General features: G+C 46.4%; 1 protein-coding gene across 7 annotated transcripts in view; it reads left to right on the forward strand.

Moving 5' to 3' along the window:
• The window catches only part of RASA3 (RAS p21 protein activator 3), an 821,322-nt gene that overhangs the window by 227,306 nt on the left and 577,245 nt on the right, over positions 1-16,771 (forward strand). The gene's annotated exons all lie outside the window — the stretch shown is intronic.

Genomic DNA, 16,771 nt, shown 5'->3' on the forward strand with positions numbered 1-16,771 from the left:
ACTGTACAAACACCTCCTGTGTTTGATTTAATAGACTATGTTATTGCATCTATAATAAAAACCTAGGCTACTTTTAGGGTTACTTAAGTACCGACTTGCTTCTAAGTTCACTAATGTCATTGCCGTTGGTGGTGACCCATTAATGTTTTTAAGTTCACTTTTGGTAAAGATCTGTCTATACTGTGACATAATCTTATGTACTAAGGTGAAGCGCTTCCATGTGTTAAAGAAAAACATTTTTTTAAAATTTTGAAGAGGCTGTTTCATATTTTGAATAATGTTTGTTTCACAATATACATGGCAAACCTTTTCATAGCTTGGCTTGTGTACGGACTCTTAGAGCCAAGCCAGACTCTTAGCTTAGCCCAGGCTTGGTTCGCGCTTTTAATTTGCTGGTGCACCTGTTTTAATTTGCAACTTGGGCTTAGTACATAGGGCTGTCTTTCACTTGACTGGGTGGAGCTGTTCCCTGCCCCACTTACATTTCAAAGGAGCTGCCTCATACATTCACAAATAACTTCACACCAGACTTTAGTCACCCTAGACCTTTTGTAGCCTGGGCAGGGATGAAGGAAATTCCAGAACCAACTGAGTTTGGGTGGGAGGTAGTCTAACAATTTCTTCCCCTTCAAAGTTGTTCCCAAGTATTAAAACAGAACCCTCAGACCCACTCTTGAGTTCACTCTTGGAACTGCCCTACTGCTTTAGGACTGCCTTGATGCTTGAACCCAGGACTACCAGAGTGACTCCTAGGGCTAGTGTCTGGCTTCCTGCCCCGATCTACAGGGACATAAAAATCTCAACAACCTGAACCCAGCAGCTGGACCCTACCTAAAGTGAGACCTGCCCTCCAGATGTTATCCACCAGTCCTGGACCATTGGAAGTGGTGCTAAAACTGCCCGAACAGCCGAAACAGAAAACTTGGGACTTATAAAATGTTCAGCCAAAAAGTGCTCTGAGAGCTGACTGGAGACTGAAACCTACCTGCTCGCCCATCCGCCCAAGGTGCATTGCCAGTTGGCCTGAATTTGTGGTAGCTCCCACTATATTCCTCTCCGCAGCAACAAATCCTGTTCCTTGGCTTCTCGCAGAAGAGGTATCCAGCACTGTAGAGCCCATATTGGCAACATTCTGTAGTTTCATCCCACTGGGGATTTTTGACTTCAAAAAAGTGACAAAGCCCGAACGTCAAAATCTTCACGGCAACTTTGTCAAGAAGCTCCCCGATGCTGACGTCTCCTTCTCAGACACTACTGGCTGCCGTGCCCCACTGAACTTTACCTTCTCAGACATTTTCTTCTAAATTCCCTTTAAGTCAGAAAGTAAGCTGAGACCGAGTCCAATCCACCTCGTGTATCTGACCTGCGCTCCATCTCGGTCAGCCATAACTTTTGACTTTACCCCGATCTCACACGAGTAGACGCCTATGTTTGGAGCGTTGGTCTTTTAGGTGCTAGGTTTCACTAAAACTTTAAATATTCATAGCTTCATTTCTACAGGTTAGATTTTTGTTGTTTTGGTGTCAAATATTTATTACATATTTCTCTATTTTTCTACATTGTTGTGCTTTCACTTTATCACCGTTTGTGTCCTACATAAATATGTAACACAGTGCCTCTAAGTTAAGGCTGATTGCTTTTGTGCCAAGCTACCTGACGTTTAAGCACAGGTTCATTTTGTTACTTTAGTGGTTCACCCTGACACGGATTGTGGTTATTTGAGAAGTGCTTTCACCCCTTTTCAATCAAAAACACATTTCTAACAATTAGTCAAAAGCCATATAAAATCACTCATGAACTGTGGCTGACATTAGCTGCCAGGTATATTTACTGTGAGTCCTGTGCTTTTTCATGTATTGGGGGTTCAGGCTTTCTTCCTCCAGTGCAAGCCATGTTGTCTTCCACCCAGTGAGAGCCGGGCTCTCATCCACCCAGTGGAGGCTGCCACTTTGCCACTGACCAGGAGCCTGGCACTCTGCTACCCAGTGAGAGGCAGGCCCTCTTCCACCGAGTGGGAGCCTGACACTTTTCCACCCAGTGGTTGTGGGCACCCTCCCACTCTGCTGGAGCCAGGCCCCTTTGTCACTCAGTTGGTGCCAGGCTCTCTTACACCTGCAGGGAACTAAGTCGTACACGGCTTGTTGTGTGCCAGGTTCCATTTTGCATGTTTGGAACCTTGTGCCTTGTGCCATTCTATGAAAGTCATCATCTTGGAGGAAGCAATTCTGGTGAATGGAGGATGGGAAGAATTAATTTCTCTGAATTTGGTTCTCACTTGCATTTAAAAAAGCCTATCAGATAACTGAACAGAGCAGTTCAAAAAAGGGAGATTGGAGCAAAGAAGGCAAGGTAATGTTCATGCTTCCCATTGGAAGTGAAGTTTTGTTGTGGATGTTGTTCTGGTGTTAAAATTTGTTTCCCGATTGCTCTTTTACTTTCCATACTAACAATATGGGATCTATATAGGCAAATCTGTCCTGTAAAACATATTTTCGTTCTTTATTTCCCACTTACCAGTTAGAAAATCATCTGTTTCGTGATTGTATTAACTGTGTTCTTGCCAAATGAGTTGTAAGGCATTTTTCTCTAATAGGTTGATTGAATGTGGAGAGCTGTTGTTTTCGCAGGTGGGGATTTTCTTAATCCCAATTTCCGTCTTTTTTTTCCCTGTGGTGCAACCAATGTTCTAAATTATGCCTTCTTTACTTGGATGGCTTCTTCTTTGAGAATGTCCACTGGTCAGTTCCTGCCCATTCTGCATCAAAGACGGCTTAACTTTTTTCAGGAATCTTAACCCCTTAGCTGCTGGGCCTTTTCCCCCCCCAGTGCTGAGCCCTTTTTTGGCTATTTGGGGTAGTTCGCGCTTTCGGGCTTCATAACATTTTGTCTACATAAGCTAACCACGCCAAATTTGCGTCCTTCTTTTCCAACATCCTAGGGATTCTAATGGTACCCAGAGTTTGTGGTTTCCCCTGGAGGAGACCAAGAAAATAGCCAAAATACAGTGAAAATTTTGTTTTTTCCAAAAAAATTGGAAAAAAGGGCTGCCGAAGAAGGCTTGTGGTTTTTTCCCTGAAAATGCCATCAACAAAGGGTTTCTGGTGCTGAAATCACTATCTTCCCACCTTTCAGGAACGGGCAGACTTGAATCAGAAAACCACATTTTTCAACACAAATTTGGCATTTTACTGGGACATACCCCATTTTTACTATATTTGGTGCTTTCAGCCTCCTTCCAGTTAGTGACAGGAATGGGTGTGAAACCAATGCTGGATCCCGGAATGCTAAACATTTCTGAAAACTAGACAAAATTCTGAATTCAGCAAGGGGTCATTTGTGTAGATCCCACAAGGTTTTCCTACAGAAAATAACAGCTGAAATAAAAAAATATTGAAATTGAGCTGAAAACAACAGCCATTTTTCTTTATGTTTTACTCTGTAACTTTTTCCTGCGATGTCAGATTTCTGAAAGCAATATACCGTTTTGTCTGCTGGACTCTTCTGGTTGCGGGGATATAAAGGGCTTGTAGGTTCATCAAGAACCCTAGGTACCCAGAGCCAATAAATGAGCTTCACCCTGCAGTTGGTTTTCATTCTATACTGGGTATACAGCAATTCATTTGCTGAAATATGAAGAGTGAAAAAGAGGTATCAAGAAAACCTTTGCATTTTCAAAATGGGATCAAGATAAGGTTTTGAGGAGCAGTGGTTATTTGCACAACCCTGAATTCCGAGGTGCCCATACTAGCATGTGAATTGCAGGGCATTTCTCAAATAGACGTCTTTTTTACACACTCTTATATTTGGAAGGAAAAAATGTAGAGAAAGATAAGGGGCAATAACACTTGTTTTGCTATTCTATGTTCCCCCAAGTCTCCCGATAAAAATGATACCTCACTTGTGTGGGTAGGCCTAGTGTCCGCGACAGGAAATGCCCCAAAACACAACATGGACACATCCTATTTTTTTTTATAGAAAACACAGCTGTTTTTTCCAAAGTGCCTACCTGTAGATTTTGGCCTCTAGCTCAGCCGGTACCTAGGGAAACCTACCAAACCTGTGCATTTCTGAAAACTAGAGACCTAGGGGAATCCAAGGAGGGGTGACTTGCGGGGCTCGGACCAGGTTCTGTTACCCAGAATCCTTTGCAAACCTCAAAAAGTGGCTAAAAAAACAAGTTTTCCTCACATTTCGGTGACAGAAAGTTCTGGAGTCTGAGAGGAGCCTCAAATTTCCTTCCACCCAGCGTTCCCCCAAGTCTCCCGATAAAAAGGATACCTCACTTGTGTGGGTAGGCCTAGCGCCCACGACAGGAAATGCCCCAAAACGCAACGTGGACACATACATTTTTTCATAGAAAACAGTGCCTACCTGTGGATTTTGGCCTTTAGCTCAGCCGGCACCTGGGGAAACCTAGCAAACAAGCACATTTTGGAAAACTAGAAACCCAGGGGAATCCAAGATGAGGTAACTTGCGGGGCTTGGACCAGGTTCTGTTACCCAGAATCCTTTGCAAACCCCAAAAAGTGGCTAAAAAAACAAGTTTTCCTCACATTTCGGTGACAGAAAGTTCTGGAATCTGAGAGGAGCCACAAATTTCCTTCCACCCAGCGTTCCCCCAAGTCTCCCGATAAAAATGATACCTCACTTGTGTGGGTAGGCCTAGCGCCCGCAACAGGAATGGATCACACAAGGGTCAATGGTAGTCATTGCTTGAGGTCTACTGTTAACCCTGGAGTGATTCATTCCTGAAGCATGCACTAGGCGCAGGCACACAAGCGGGGTTGTGTTTTTATCTGGACAAGTGGGGAAACACTGGGTGGTAGGAATTTTGAGGATCCCTGCAGATCCCTGGACTTCTGCTCATTGAAATGCAAGGAAAATGTGTTTTTTAAGCACATAATGTAATTTCAAGGAGATTCTGGGTGAAGGAAAACTGGTGAGAGCCATGCAAGTCCTGCACCCTTGGACTCCCCTGGTACTAGTTTGTTAAAGTTAACCCACCACTCACACTGGTTGGTTTTAGCACCTCCAGAAATTATGGTTTCAAAGCATGATTACTTATCAAAGTATCTGAATATTGAAACCAAGCCTTCTGAAGGTGGGCCATAAAGCCACGTCCAGGCACCAACCTCTTTATGGTCCATTCACACGCCATTCACGCACAACAAACAACCCTTTCATATCGCCAGCCACGGGCCCAATCCAATCAATCACTCCACTCACATTAACTTACCGCTGCCAGACAAGGGCCCATCACATTCACACGCCACAGAACGGAATAAGTTTGACTACATTTTACCACCTGTCAAGTAACTGCCTCCTTCTTCCTTAACATTACCAAATGCATGCGTAACAAACCTTTACTAATGACTCCTGTGACAGCCACCTGAGGCTCAGGAAGACATGTTTTTCATGCGCCTTTAACGCACTCTCTGTGCTAAATCCAACTCCTTCCAGTTTGTGGATGCAAGTTGGGGGTGTCCGAGTATGCCGTACAAAGCGATTCCTCGAACTGAGGGAGCATATCTACCTTCGAAACTAAGGGAGACATGCTGGGGATTTCTCATGATGTTCCCTAAAGAGAAGGTCATAGGCTATGGAAAAGGGTAGTGTTTGGTACATAGGGGAGTCCATGAGAACGTAGCATATGTCCCAGCCAACATTATGTGCAGTGATGTGACTATAATGCACTTATACAGCAAACTGAACATCTACTAAGTTCTGATGGAGGATGAACATGAAAAGCAGGTCAAACACTGACCTATACAAGTCATTCTCCTTCAGTGCTGGGATGGCACCAATGGGTTTGAATCCATAGGTGTAGATGATGTACATCTGTACTACCTTTACTATCTGCCTTCTACCTGTGCAATAACCCTGTGAAGGCACTCCTACCATAAGCTTTCCTTACCCATCCATGTCTCTGTTCTCATCAGAGTCCTGGCTAATCCTGTATAATAGCCAAGTGAACCTATACTAGTTTGTGGAAGCAAGTTGGGGGCTTCCAAGTATGCCCTGCAAAGTGATTCCTCGAACTGAGAGAGCATATCTACAGTTGAAAGTAAGGTAGACATGCAGGTGAAGAAAGGGTACTCCGTGGCAATGTGGCATATGTTCTGTCCACTAGTATATGCAGTAGGGGAAGAAAATGCATGTTAATTGAACAGAACACCGACCACGCCAAAAGGAAGTCCATGATGAAGTAAAATTCTGTGGCTCCTTGCCTAACGAAGCAGTGGCCCATGGACGTTCGGTATCCATGCACTGCCACTGAAAGGATTACCCAACAGCAGCTCAACCTCAGTCGATTTCCCAGAACTTTGCTTTAGTATGATACAACGTAAAGCAAGTAGGGATACAGAGGCCTGGTTGTGATGGACACTGGGGACAGTAATACCGACTCTCCTGCCGCTTTCCATGCTTTGAGCACACTTTACAGCGACGACATGGACGATCCTTTTTGGGTGTTTTAGGTATGCGATCAGCAAAGTGTCGCTCCTGCAGCCTTGCCACATCCTCCAGAACATATGAGGTGGAGGCTGCTGCTTCTTCTGTAACAGCAGTGAGGCTTTCAATTACAGACAACTGGAAGTCAAGGAAAGTCATGAGGCTTCCTGTTGTTGTCTGACGGTAAACAACATATGCATTATATGTTGCCATCTGAATCAGGTGGGTAAACAGTTTCTTGTACCAAGTGCGAGTTTTACGACACGCATTGTATGGTTGAAGAACCTGGTCGTTCTTGTCCACTCCACCCATGTACTTATTGTAATCGAGTATACAGATGGGCTTGTGGACTTCGGCCATCTGACCCCAAACCGTGATGGGAGAAGTGCTCTCATCATGAATTGTAGTGAGCACGTATACATCACGTCTATCTAGGAACTTGACTGCGAGCAGTTCGTTAGAACGCAATGCAGTACTCTGTGATTTCTGGAGCTTCTTGCAAACAAGCTCCCGCGGGAATCCTTTGCGGTTACAACGAACTGTACCGCAGGCCACAGTGCCAGCTTTGTAGAGCTCACTGAACAGCTCTACTCCTGTATAGAAATTGTCCACATAAAGGTTATAACCTTTGTGAAGAAGTGGCTGGACAAGTTCCCATACAATCTTACCTGTGACCCCTAACACGGGAGGGCAACCTACAGGGTTTAGGGTAGAATCCTTCCCTGTATACACTCTCAGGCTGTACACATAGCCAGTAGAGCTCTCACACAGCATGTACTGCGTTATGCCATAGCGAGCTCTTTTGCTCGCAATGTACTGTCTGAAAAGCAGCCGTCCTTTGTACAGGATCAAGGACTCATCGACTGCTATATTCTTTCCAGGAGTATATATCTCTGGAAACCTGGCAGACAAATGTTCCACGACAGGCCGAATTTTGAACAACCTGTCATGATCTGGATGGTCCCGGGGCAATGCAGCAGAATTGTCATTGAAATGCAGCATGCGCTGCAGTAGCAAAAAACGATCTCTGCTCATGTATGGTGCGAAGATGGGAGTTACCCAAACCGTGCGAGTCGTCCAGTAGGACTGCAAGGTGGGTTTCTGTACTAACCCCATTTTGAGCGTAAGGCCCAAAAATATCTTCAACTCCGCCAGCGAAGTGGGAGTCCACTGGCGTGCCCTAGAACGGGGCCCTAGAGTGCCTCCGCGCTCCCTCATAAATTGGTCTGCACGCAAATTTGTTTGCTGCACAACTTTCTGAAGAAAGTCAACATCCAAAAACAGATAGATGTAGTCGACTGGCAAAAAGTTAGCTGTATCGACTTTACATCCAGCGTCACCAGTAAAAGGTGGAATTTGGGGCTGAACCAAACAGGGGGGCTGCCAAGAGAGCACTCTCTCTGTCCTTGCGGCAGCAAGCACGTGCTCTCTGGGTTCGGCTAACCCAATGTGGTCCCGCTGCCCAGAATGTGCTTGCGAAGGGACAGCACGGATGTCGTCATTGTCTCCTTCAGACTCACTGGAAGAGGTGTCGTCAGATGGGACTCCGCCGACTGAAAAATCACTCCCAGAATCTGCCCCATTGTCCTCTACCTCAGATGCTGTCTCAGTGTCTGCTGTCTCAGTCTCTGAGCCTACATCAGAACTGTCCTCCATAACCCGAGCTAGGGCTTGATCAGCAGTCATCCAACGAGACGCCATCTCTGCAACTGGCTAAACTGTCCCTCTAAATTACTAGCCTACGTAGAAGGCAGATAGTCACAAAATTGCTTGTGGGTATGTTTGTTGTGTACAACAGGAAATGTCATCACCTTACCTTCGCTTCTTCTCCAATTCTGCAGATTCTCTGAAAACACTGAAAGAAACAAAAAAAGAATGTATTACTTCACCTTACCACACACCCTGTGCAACAGTCATTTTTGGTGCTCTGCCTCCCATTACCTCCTCTTCTAATTCCCTCAGTACTACCCAGCAAAAGTGCCACTGATATCTCCATAGTCCCCCAGGCATTACATTTGTTTTAAAGCGCAGGTAACGCTTGCCTTTACTAATCCACTCAGCTACTTTATGGCAACTGCCACTACAGAAAAGACATGAATATATATATATATATATATATATATATATATATATATATATATATATATTGTGTGTAGGAAGTTGGCTCTGTATGCACTATTTCAAAGTAAGGAATAGTATGCACAGAGTCCAAGGGTTCCCCTTAGAGGTAAGATAGTGGCAAAAAGAGATAATACTAATGCTCTATTTTGTGGTAGTGTGGTCGAGCAGTAGGCTTATCCAAGGAGTAGTGTTAAGCATTTGTTGTACATACACATAGACAATAAATGAGGTACACACACTCAGAGACAAATCCAGCCAATAGGTTTTTGTATAGAAAAATATCTTTTCTTAGTTTATTTTAAGAACCACAGGTTCAAATTCTACATGTAATATCTCATTCGAAAGGTATTGCAGGTAAGTACTTTAGGAACTTCAAATCATCAAAATTGCATGTATACTTTTCAAGTTATTCACAAATAGCTGTTTTAAAAGTGGACACTTAGTGCAATTTTCACAGTTCCTAGGGGAGGTAAGTATTTGTTAGGTTAACCAGGTAAGTAAGACACTTACAGGGCTTAGTTCTTGGTCCAAGGTAGCCCACCGTTGGGGGTTCAGAGCAACCCCAAAGTCACCACACCAGCAGCTCAGGGCCGGTCAGGTGCAGAGTTCAAAGTGGTGCCCAAAACACATAGGCTAGAATGGAGAGAAGGGGGTGCCCCGGTTCCGGTCTGCTTGCAGGTAAGTACCCGCGTCTTCGGAGGGCAGACCAGGGGGGTTTTGTAGGGCACCGGGGGGGACACAAGCCCACACAGAAATTTCACCCTCAGCGGCGCGGGGGCGGCCGGGTGCAGTGTAGAAACAAGCGTCGGGTTCGCAATGTTGGTCTATGAGAGATCTCGGGATCTCTTCAGCGCTGCAGGCAGGCAAGGGGGGGGTTCCTCGGGGAAACCTCCACTTGGGCAAGGGAGAGGGACTCCTGGGGGTCACTTCTCCAGTGAAAGTCCGGTCCTTCAGGTCCTGGGGGCTGCGGTTGCAGGGTCTCTCCCAGGTGTCGGGATTTTGGATTCAAAGAGTCGCGGTCAGGGGAAGCCTCGGGATTCCCTCTGCAGGCGGCGCTGTGGGGGCTCAGGGGGGACAGGTTTTGGTACTCACAGTATCAGAGTAGTCCTGGGGTCCCTCCTGAGGTGTCGGATCTCCACCAGCCGAGTCGGGGTCGCCGGGTGCAGTGTTGCAAGTCTCACGCTTCTTGCGGGGAGCTTGCAGGGTTCTTTAAAGCTGCTGGAAACAAAGTTGCAGCTTTTCTTGGAGCAGGTCCGCTGTCCTCGGGAGTTTCTTGTCTCTTCGAAGCAGGGGCAGTCCTCAGAGGATGTCGAGGTCGCTGGTCCCTTTGGAAGGCGTCGCTGGAGCAGGATCTTTGGAAGGCAGGAGACAGGCCGGTGAGTTTCTGGAGCCAAGGCAGTTGTCGTCTTCTGGTCTTCCTCTGCAGGGGTTTTCAGCTAGGCAGTCCTTCTTGTAGTTGCAGGAATCTAATTTTCTAGGGTTCAGGGTAACCCTTAAATACTAAATTTAAGGGTGTGTTTAGGTCTGGGGGGTTAGTAGCCAATGGCTACTAGCCCTGAGGGTGGGTACACCCTCTTTGTGCCTCCTCCCAAGGGGAGGGGGTCACAATCCTAACCCTATTGGGGGAATCCTCCATCTGCAAGATGGAGGATTTCTAAAAGTTAGAGTCACTTCAGCTCAGGACACCTTAGGGGCTGTCCTGACTGGCCAGTGACTCCTCCTTGTTGCTTTCTTTGTTCCCTCCAGCCTTGCCGCCAAAAGTGGGGGCCGTGGCCGGAGGGGGCGGGCAACTCCACTAAGCTGGAGTGCCCTGCTGGGCTGTGACAAAGGGGTGAGCCTTTGAGGCTCACCGCCAGGTGTCACAGCTCCTGCCTGGGGGAGGTGTTAGCATCTCCACCCAGTGCAGGCTTTGTTACTGGCCTCAGAGTGACAAAGGCACTCTCCCCATGGGGCCAGCAACATGTCTCTAGTGTGGCAGGCTGCTGGAACCAGTCAGCCTACACAGCTAGTTGGTTAAGTTTCAGGGGGCACCTCTAAGGTGCCCTCTGTGGTGTATTTTACAATAAAATGTACACTGGCATCAGTGTGCATTTATTGTGCTGAGAAGTTTGATACCAAACTTCCCAGTTTTCAGTGTAGCCATTATGGTGCTGTGGAGTTCGTGTAAAACAGACTCCCAGACCATATACTCTTATGGCTACCCTGCACTTACAATGTCTAAGGTTTTGTGTAGACACTGTAGGGGCACAGTGCTCATGCACTGGTACCCTCACCTATGGTATAGTGCACCCTGCCTTAGGGCTGTAAGGCCTGCTAGAGGGGTGTCTTACCTATACTGCATAGGCAGTGAGAGGCTGGCATGGCACCCTGAGGGGAGTGCCATGTCGACTTACTCATTTTGTTCTCACCAGCACACACAGGCTTGTAAGCAGTGTGTCTGTGCTGAGTGAGGGGTCTCTAGGGTGGCATAAGACATGCTGCAGCCCTTAGAGACCTTTCTTGGCATCAGGGCCCTTGGTACTAGAAGTACCAGTTACAAGGGACTTATCTGAATGCCAGGGTGTGCCAATTGTGGATACAATGGTACATTTTAGGTGAAGGAACACTGGTGCTGGGGCCTGGTTAGCAGGGTCCCAGCACACTTCTCAGTCAAGTCAGCATCAGTATCAGGCAAAAAGTGGGGGGTAACTGCAACAGGGAGCCATTTCTTTACATTGTGTGAACAAGATTCTCACCCCACTCCACGAGGTTCAAAATTGACATCTTTTATTGAAAGCAACAGCCACATACGCGTTTCGACTCTCAAGGATTCTTGATCACAGTAAGAGTCCCTCTTTTCTTTCATTGTTTATACTTGCAATAAAACATGTCCATTTGAACCTCGTGGAGTGCGGTGAGATTCTTGTTCACAAAATATTTTCGAGGTTGCTCGCCTCCATCACTGAGCACCGGCAGTGGAGTGCACTGCGCAACAATCTTTTTAACCAATTTGTGTTGTATATATATATATATATATATATGTTTAGAAACAAAGTGATTGAAGGGTTGCTGGGCGGCACACTCCACTGCCGGTGCCCAGTGACCGAGAAGACCAATCTAGAAATTATCTAATGCTGAAAAATTTCACCGCACTCCACAAAGTACAATAAAAGTGTATTTTATTGCAGTCAATAACCACCAACGTGTTTCAACTCACCAAGGAGTCTTGATCACGGTCCTCGTGGAGTGCGGTGAAATTGTTCACCATTATAAAACAACACACACAAGAATAACAAGCATTTACAATGCAATGGGTCTCGCATCTGAGTTAGAGCTATTAGCGTTATAAACTCCTAACCCAACTTTTCTTGCCACATAAATTGATAATTGAAAGTTAAACTCTTTCACATAAGAGATACACATATATATGAGAGAGAGAGAGAGAAAGAAAACAAGACACTTATGTCACAAACCTTTTTTTTTTTTTTTATACATGTGTGCTTGCCCTTGGCAAAGCACACATGTATAAAAAAAAAAATGGCCCCATTGATGGTCACCCTAAGGGCTGACCACCAATTATTATTTTTCTTTTCTTTTTTACCCTGGGGGGGCGATCGCCCCCCCCAGGCAAAACTACATGGTTTTTTTTTTCCCCCCTGGGGTCGGCCCGTGTTCCAAGGGCCGACCCCGCCATTTTGTTTTCTTTTTTTTTTTTTGTTTCTTTTTTTTTATATTGTGGGGGGCGCGATCGCCCCCCAAAACTGTGTACATTAATAAATATTGCCCCCGGTGCCTAGGGGTGTTTCCTGGCCGTGGATCGCAGCCGCGCTGCGATCCACGGCCAGGAAACGGTGCCAGGGAGGCATCGATGGAAAGGGGAGAGCCTCCCCTTTCCATCGATGCCTCCCTGGCATCTGGGGAGGCCGTTTTGGCCTTTTTTTCCCCACTGGAGAAAGAGAGAACGCTTACCTGCTTCTCTCCTTCTCCGGTGGGGAAAAACTGTGACGTCAGCGCGCCTCGTGGCGCGCTGACGTCATAAGGGGGCGGGAGGGGGGTGGGATGGAGACGCGGAAGCTCTTCCGCGTCTCCTACGGTAAAAAATAAATAAATAAATCCTCCGTGCATTGCACCGGAGGATTTTAACCCCCTCCCTGGTGTCGGCCACTGGTCGTGACCCGCACCAGGGAGGGAGTGTGGGCGTCGACCAGTGGCCGACACCCGCATTCAACAGGTTAATCTACATGTGAAGAGATGTGATCTGATTTAGGAAGAGACATCTCTTGCACCTGCCCTTTTTTGCAGGGTCATCCCCAGTCTTTGCCTCCTCCTTCCTAATTTTTCGGACCAGTTTTTGTTGGCTTTAGGACTAAAACAGTGCTAATGTGTGGATATGCGCTCTGTGTAAATTATACTGTTGATTGGTTTATCCATGATTGGCATATTTGATTTACTGGTAAGTCCCTAGTAAAGTGCACTAGAGGTGCCCAGGGCCTGTAAATCAAATGCTACTAGTGGTCTTGCTGCACTGGTTGCACCACCCACATTAGTAGCCCTGTAAACATGGCTCAGACCTGCCACTGCAGTGTCCGTGTGTGCAGTTTAAAACTGCCAATTCGACTTGGCAAGTGTACCCACTTGCCAGGCCTAAACCTCCCCTTTTAGCTACATATCAGGCACCCCTAAGGTAGGCCCTAGATAGCCCCAGTGGCAGGGTGCAGTGTATGTTTAAAGTAGGACATATACCAGTGTGTTTTATATGTCCTAACAGTGAAATAATGCCAAATTCGGTTTTCACTGTGCAAGGCCTGTCTCTCTCATAGGTTAACATGGGGGCTGCCTTTAAATATCCTTAAAGTGCAGATTCCCTTTGAGAGCAGAAATAAATATGGAGCTTAGGGTCTCTGAACTCACAATTTAAAAATACATCTTTTAGTGAATTTGTTTTTTAAATTGTCTGTTTGAAAATGCCACTTTTAGAAAGTAGGCATTTTCTTTCTTAAACCATTCTGTGACTCTGCCTGTTTGTGGATTGTCTGTCTGGGTCATTTTGACAGTTGGGCAGTTTTGCACCTCTCTGGACAGGGACACAAAAGGGGGCGGGGTGTAACCTGCATATACTGATGAGCCATCTAAGCTAGAGGGAAGGGAGGAGTGGTCGTTCACACCTGAAACAACTGCACCTGCCCTCCACAATGCAGTCTCCGACCCCCTGGTGTGCATCTGAGGCCTGGCCTGGACAAGGAAGGATCTTGCAAACACTTCAGACTTTGCTTTGAAGTTTGCCAACTGCAAAGGCAGAACAGGGTATAAGAAGAAGACCCAATACCCAGACTTTTAAGAGTCTTTCTGGAATCAAGAGGAACCTCTGCCAAGGAGAAGGGCTGGAGGAGGAGTACTGTCCCTTTGCTGTGTTGCTTTGCTGGACTGGCCTGCAGTTGCTGCTTCTGCCTTAAAAGAGTGCAAAGTGTGAACTTTGCTGTGTGTCCTGCTTGAGAAAGTTCTCCAAGGGCTTGGAGTAGAGCCTGCCTCCTGTTGGAAATCTCAGGGACACCAAAGACCTCAGTTTCCTCGACCTGCAGCACTGGGAACTGTGTGTTCTGTACTGTATAAGAGGAAAAACCACTACGCCACCACCAAAGAAGCTGCTGGCCTGCACCTTGACCTGATGATGCCACACACAGTTGCATTGCCATGCTTCGCACCGCGAATCTGGTCTCATTGACGCTGTCATCAGACAACTTCACGAAGCCGCTGCTCGCACCACAACCTTTGGGCCCCCCACCCCACCATCGCCTGCTCACACCACAGCCGGGGCCTCTCCAATGCCGCCGCCCCTGCTGGCATCGGTGCCGCTGCCTGCACCATGACCTGTGGACACTACTCGTGAGGAGCACAAAGCACTGCCCCGTCCCGCACCTCAGCCCCGGTCCACCGACGCCAGCACCATCGACTCCAGTGTCGTTAGCAGGCATCCCTGCCTGCACCTGGCCTGTGGACACAGTTCGTGAGGGTCACCAAGCACCGTTCTGTCCCGCACCGCTGGCTTGGGCCTTCCGACGACAGTGCTCCTGCAATGACGACGATGCTGCCTGCTTGCCAACCTGTGGCACCGCACGTTGCACCGCCCTGCTTCACACCGCAGCCCTGGTCTAAGCAACGCCGCTGGATGCCCTCACCGAGCCGCAGCCTGCACCATGGCCTGTGGGAACCACATGTCGCATCATTCCGCTTCGCAACGCAGCCCCGAACCATCAACACCGGCACACCTGACTTCAGCAGCCAGGAGTTCGATCCGCATGATGTGTGACTTCAAGGGCCCGATGACTCCTGCACCGACTCTGTAACCGATACCGCGACGTCAGCGACGCCGCTCTCTGGAGCTCACTGCGAGGATCAGGACGCCCTACAAATCCAAGGTTCTGTTTGTGGGTCTTCCCGACACCGTGGCTTGCCCGCGATGCCGCAGCCGGCCTGAACTGTTGGTTTTGTTGCTCACGATGCCGTGATAGCCCCAGGTGGAGCTATTGACTTCAAGGAACTGTATTTTCGAGTAAATCTTGAGGAATTCATATTTTTATTACTGTATGTTGGATTTTTATTGTGTTTGGTCTTGTTTTAAATAGATAAATATTGGCTATTTTTCTAAAACTGGTGTGGTGTCCTTTTGTATTGTTTTTTCACTGTGTTACTGTGTGTTATGTGCAAGTGCATTACACATTGCTTCTGAGATAAGCCTGTTTGCCTGTGCCAAGCTACCAAGGGGGTGAGCAGGGGTTATCTGAGCGGGGTATCTCCCTTATCCTGACTAGAGTGAGGGTACCTACTTGGACAGGGTTCAAACCGACTGCTAACTAGAGACCCCATTTCTAACAACATCACAATTTGTTCTAACTTCTGAAAACTGCTGTTCGATACCAGCAACCTGCTATCGTAACAAGTTCTAGAAAAGCTTATGGCACCAGTGAGAAAGGGGCCTCCTGTGCCTTGTGGCATACTTCAGCAGTTCAGTAATGTCTGTTAGGCATGTGCAAATGGATTTATTTCTCTTGGTTTAAAATCCATTAGTTAAATCACAGTTCCTTAAGCTATCAAATTACCTCTTTATCCTTGAACATGGTGAAGCTTGGTGAAACGGAGTTGTGTTGACTTGGATAAAATCTGGCTTCACTCCCTTGCAAAGAGTGATCAGGCGTCAGCCAAACACTTTTCAGAGGTTTCTGTGGTGCTAGAGTGGTAGATGAATAGGTCCCAAGGTGAAGTATTTGCAAGATTCCTCATAACCCATGAAGTTTATCAAGTCCTACCGTAAACACATAGGGCCAGATTTAGCAAGGGGTTTTACCCATTCTGTGTCTATGGGAAAATGTGTTCGGCCATATGGCCCATAGAGACTCAAGGAAGCATTTTGAGAGACCTGAGGTCGATAATGTATTTCCCAGTTTGCCAGTCTTTTCATCTTGCCACCAGAAACGTAACTCTGAGGTTTTGCTATTCTTAATAAAGGTTCTCTGGATTCCATTGTTCTTTAGCTCCACTTTCCCCATTCAGGATCACTGCTTGAATTTTGTTTTGTATAAAAAAAAAATGCTTGTATTACTCGCCAGTTGATCCAGTTTCCCAATAGCAGTCTGTGCTGGTGCCAACAGTTTTTAGCTACTGATCCTCCGAAAAAGGACATTTGCAACAGAGAATTCTTCTTAAAGCCTCATAATTGATTGCTCAAGATTTAGTAGTTTATTTCACCTTGAAGAGAGAGGTATGACACTACTGCATTGAGTATAGTCATGCCGAATAATGACGCTAAGACTAGGGGCAAGTAGTTTTAGAAATGTAACCAGAATATGAGTCTTATGAATTCATGTTTTTTTGCAGACAGACAGTTCCTTCCTTGGAAAAGATTGAGAGGTTCACAGGTTTCATTTTAAAGATGTAGAGAGAATGTACCCAACTTGGACTGGGTACACAAGCATCATTATAACTTCACAGGTCTAGTGATACGGCCAAGGTGGCTCACACTCCTTTATATTTGGTCATCATTATGGTGACTCACTTTTGAGTATAATAAGTTATTTTGAATAACAAGTATTTATGGGCTAAAATGAGGTTAATCTTTCTTTCTTTATGTAAACTTTATTCAGAAGCATAATAACATCCATAAAAGCGACATACATTAAAAAAAACCTTTACAATAAAATTAATAAGATACAAAACTACAATGATT

The sequence above is a fragment of the Pleurodeles waltl genome, chromosome 8 (genome assembly GCF_031143425.1).
Source record: "Pleurodeles waltl isolate 20211129_DDA chromosome 8, aPleWal1.hap1.20221129, whole genome shotgun sequence".
Taxonomy (NCBI): Eukaryota; Metazoa; Chordata; class Amphibia; order Caudata; family Salamandridae; genus Pleurodeles; species Pleurodeles waltl.